The 4,590-nt window shown below is 39.3% G+C and overlaps 1 pseudogene across 1 annotated transcript; it reads right to left on the bottom strand.

Annotated features, from left to right (window-relative positions):
* Nucleotides 1–413: 413 nt before the first annotated feature.
* Nucleotides 414–1,178, bottom strand: LOC308424613 (phosphoglycerate mutase 1-like; annotated as a pseudogene). Its single transcript has one exon. The product of its transcript is annotated as a phosphoglycerate mutase 1-like (transcript).
* Nucleotides 1,179–4,590: the final 3,412 nt, after the last annotated feature.

Genomic DNA, 4,590 nt, shown 5'->3' with positions numbered 1-4,590 from the left:
CTAATTGTGGGAAGAATGAAGAACAGGTTCCAGGGACAAAACTGGACTGCAGCTTCTCATTGGTCATACCACAGTGCAGTTCCTCCCTGACTTCCTCCTAAGCAGACCCTTAGTAAACAAAGAACTAAGAAAAACTATAATTGCTATCTCTCAACTCTCCTGGTACAGGGAGCCGACCCTGGATGTGGACCAAGAACCTGCACCCCAGAGGTGTTATTCTGACTAGATTCTATGAACGAAGTGGGTGCAAGAGATAAAATACTAAAATGAAAATGGGAGCCACAGGTCCCCATCTGCAGCTGCAATTTAAACTTAAGATCCTAAAGATGTCGTCAGTGTGGCAGGTGCTGGGGAGGGTGCAGGAGGCAGGAACAGGCAGGGAGGGTGTCGGGTAGGAGTCTGCCTCCTTGCCTTCACTTCTTCACTTTGCCCTGAGCAGCCACAGCTTCCATGGATTTACGCACGGTCTCCTCATCTCCCAGGAACTGCATGGGCTTGATGGGCTTCAAGTTCTTGTCCAATTCATAGACAATGGGAATGCCTGTTGGCATGTTCAGCTCCATAATAGCCTCTTCGGAAAGACCCTCCAGATGCTTGACGATGCCCCGAAGGCTGTTGCCATGGGCAGCAATCAAGAGCCTTTTCCCCTCTTTGATCTGGGGGACAATTTCTTCATTCCAGAAGGGCAGTGCTCTGGCAATAGTGTCCTTCAGGCTCTCACAGGAGGGCAGCTGATCCTCAGTAAGGTCTGCGTACCTGCGATCCTTGCTGATGTTGCTGTAGAAGGGATGATCAGGTTCCATTGGAGGTGGCGGGACATCGTAAGATCGTCTCCAGATCTTTACCTGTGGCTCACCATGCTTAGCAGCAGTTTCTGCTTTGTTGAGACCTGTTAGACCCCCATAGTGTCGCTCATTGAAGCGCCACATCCTGACCACTGGCAACCACATCTGGTCAATGGCATCCAGAACTGTCCAGAGGGTTCGGATTGCTCTCTTTTGAACAGAGGTGAAACAGATGTCAAACTCATAGCCAGCATCTCGCAATGCCTGCCCGCCGCGCTTCGCCTCCTCATGGCCCGCCGGGCTCAAGTTGGCGTCCTACCAGCCGCTGAAGCAGTTCTCCAGGTTCCAGGAGCTCTCGCCATGCCTGATCAGCACCAGCTTGTAGGCAGCCATGACGACGGACAGAGGATGCGGCAGCAACTGAGGATCGCTGAGATTCTCCTCGCTAAAATATCTTGATGTGACTCTAACTAAGCAAACGAAGGACCTGTATGATAAGAACTTTAAACCTCTAAAGAAGGAAATCGAGGAAGATCTCAGAAAATAGAAAGATCTCCCGTGCTCATGGATTGGAAGGATCAACACTGTAAAAATGGCCATCTTACCAAAAGCAATCTACAGATTCAATGCAATCCCCATCAAAATTTCAATGCAATTCTTCATAGAGTTGGAAATAGCAATGTGCAATTTCATCTGGAATAAAAAAAGACCTAGAATAGCGAAATCTATCTTCAACATCAAGAAAACATCTGCGCAAATCACTATCCCTGACTTCAAGCTATATTACAAGGAAATTGTGATAAAAACTGCATGGTACTGGTACAGAGATAGGCACATGGATCAATGGAATAGAATTGAAGATCCAGAAATGAGCACTCACATATATGGTCACTTGATTTTTGACTAAGGAGCTGTAAACATTCAATGGGAAAAGGACAGCTTCTTGAACAAATGGTGTTGGTCCAACTGACACTCGACATGCAGAATAATTAAAATAGACCCTTCCTTATCTCCTTGTACAAAGCTCAAGTACAAGTGGATCAAAGATATCAACATTAAATCAGGTACACAAAAATTATTAGAAGAATAAATGGGGAAAACCTTAGAACACATAGGCACAGAAAAAATTTCCTAAACAGAACACCAATGGCTCATGCTCTAAAATCAAATATCGACAATGGGACTTAATGAGATTGCAAAGTTTCTATAAGGCTAAGGACATTGTCAAAAAAACAAAATGGCAGCCATCAGATTGGGGAAAAAGATCTTTACCAATCCCACATCTTATAGAGGCGTAATATCCAAGGTATACAAATAACTCAAGAAGTTAGACACCAGAGAATCAAACAAACCTATTAGAAAATGGGATACAGAGCTAAACAAAATGTTCTCAATTGAGGAATATCGAATGGCTGAGAAACATCTAAGGAAGTGCTCGACATCATTTGACATCAGGGAAATGCAAATCAAAACAACCCTGAAATTCCACTTCACATCAACCAGAATGACTAAGATCAAAAATTCAGATGACAACAGATGCTGGCGAAGATGTGGAGCAAGAGGCACACTTCTTCACTATTGCTGAGGTTGTAAATTGGTACAACCACTCTGGAATCAGTCTGGCAGTTCCTCAGTAAATTAGACATAGTACTAACTGAAGACCCAGTTATTCCACTTCTGGGCATATACCCTAGAGAAGCTCCAACATACAGCAAAGATATATGCACCACAATATTCATAGCAGCTCAATTCATAATAGCCAGCAGCTGGAAAGAACCCAGGTGTCGTTCAGTAGATGAATGGATACAAACATTGTGGCATATTTACACAGTGAAGTTCTACTCAGCTTTCAGAAACACTGACTTTATGAAATTCTTAAGAAAATGGATGCATCTAGAGAATATCATCCTGAGTGAGATAACCCACTCACAATAGAACAGACATAATATGCAGTCACTGATAATTGGATACTAAACCCAGAAAGCTCTGACTACCCCTGAAACAATTCACAGGCTATATGAAGCTCAAGAAAAAAACAAAGGCCAATTATAAAGAAAATTAAAAACCATTATGTTTAATCTTTATATACCAAGAAACTTTTGACTATTTCTACGTTACATCTTGTTTTACATGTACTTTATGCTCGTTGTAACTAGTAAGATTTTAATGCATAATAAAAAACCTTTTAAAAAAATCAAGTTCTGACAAAAATGTATGCATATACTTTTATACAAAAATGCTTAAAATCTGTACATTTATCTTTGCTTTTTAAAATAAAATTGTTCAATTTATTTTTAAAAACCCTGAAAAATAGACTAAGAAAGAGCAATAAACAGCACAGGAATGAGGAGACAGGTCTGTGTGCATCAAATCTAGAATTATATACTAGTATTGTGTATTAGATATTGTGAATAGATTGATATCTAATTCTTTGTACCTTATAGAAATATATAGCTCAATTTTAAGCTCAACTAAATTACTGTAATCATGTGAAATAAAACTGTTTCTTCATGTAACAAAAAAAGAAGAGAAAGTGGAGAAAAGCTTGGAAAACATAAGAACAGGGGAATTGTTTTTTAACAGAACACCAATGACTTATGCTCCAAGATCAAGAATCGATAAATGGGAGTTAATGAGATTACAAAATTTCTGTAAGGCTAAGGATATTGTCAAGAAAACAAACAGCAGCCAAGAGACTGGGAAAAATGTTTGCCAATTTCACATTTGACAGAGGTCTAATATCCAACCTATACAGAGAACTCAAGAAGTGAGACAACAGTTAATCAAACAATCTTATTAAATAATGGGGTTCATAGCTAAACACAAAATTCTCAATTGAGGTATACTGAATGGCCAAAAATCACCTAAAGGAATGCTCAATATCCCTAGGCATCAGGGAAATGCAAATCAAAACAACCCTGAGATTCCAGGTCACATCACTCAGAGTGGCTAAGATCAAATACTCAGATGACAGCAGATTCTGGCAAGGATGCAGAGAAAGGGACAAACTCCTCCACTGTTGCAGAAGTTGTAAGCTGGTACAACCACTCAGAAAATCACTTTGGCAGTTCCTCAGAAAAGTGAACGTAGTACTACTGGAAGACCCAGCTATTACACTTCTGGGCATATACCCCAAAGATGCTCCAACATCTAAAAAGGACACATGCTCCACCATGTTCACAGCAGCCTTATTTATAATAGCCATTAGCTGGAAACAACTCAGATGTCCTTCAACAAAGTAATTAATACAGAAAGTGTGGTATATTTACACAATGGAGCACTACTCAGCTATTAGAGAAAATGATTTTACTAAATTTGTCGTGAATGAATAGAGCTAAAGAATATCATCTTGAGTGAGGTAACCCAGTCACAAAAGAAAAAGCAATGTATGTAGTAACTGATAATTGGATACTAACCTTGGAAAGCTCTGAATACCCAAGAAACAACTCTAGAACTTACAAAGGGCAAAAATATAGGAAGGCCAAAATGGGGAATCTTCAGTTCTTAGGAAAAAGAAAAAAATATGTGTATTCCTCATATATTATTTTGTGACAAATTTTGTATGTCATAATAATAGTTTAAAAAATAAATTAATTAATAAAAAATAATGAGAAAAAAATGAAATTATTCCCTTTGAGACCTGCAGGTCTTCAGTCCTTGAAAATTGTATGTGGACACACTAGAAAATCCAGTGAAAATATAATGGTGTTATATATGTGAGAGACCTAAACCTTATATTTTCATCATCTCAGACAAAATGAAATAAAATAAAATAAGCCCTTGAGGAGGTTGGAGAGATGGTTAT

This window comes from Micromys minutus (genome assembly GCF_963924665.1).
Source record: "Micromys minutus genome assembly, chromosome: 9".
Classification (NCBI taxonomy): Eukaryota; Metazoa; Chordata; class Mammalia; order Rodentia; family Muridae; genus Micromys; species Micromys minutus.
Note: the sequence above shows the minus strand (reverse complement) of the source record. Positions and strands in the feature narration are given on the sequence as shown.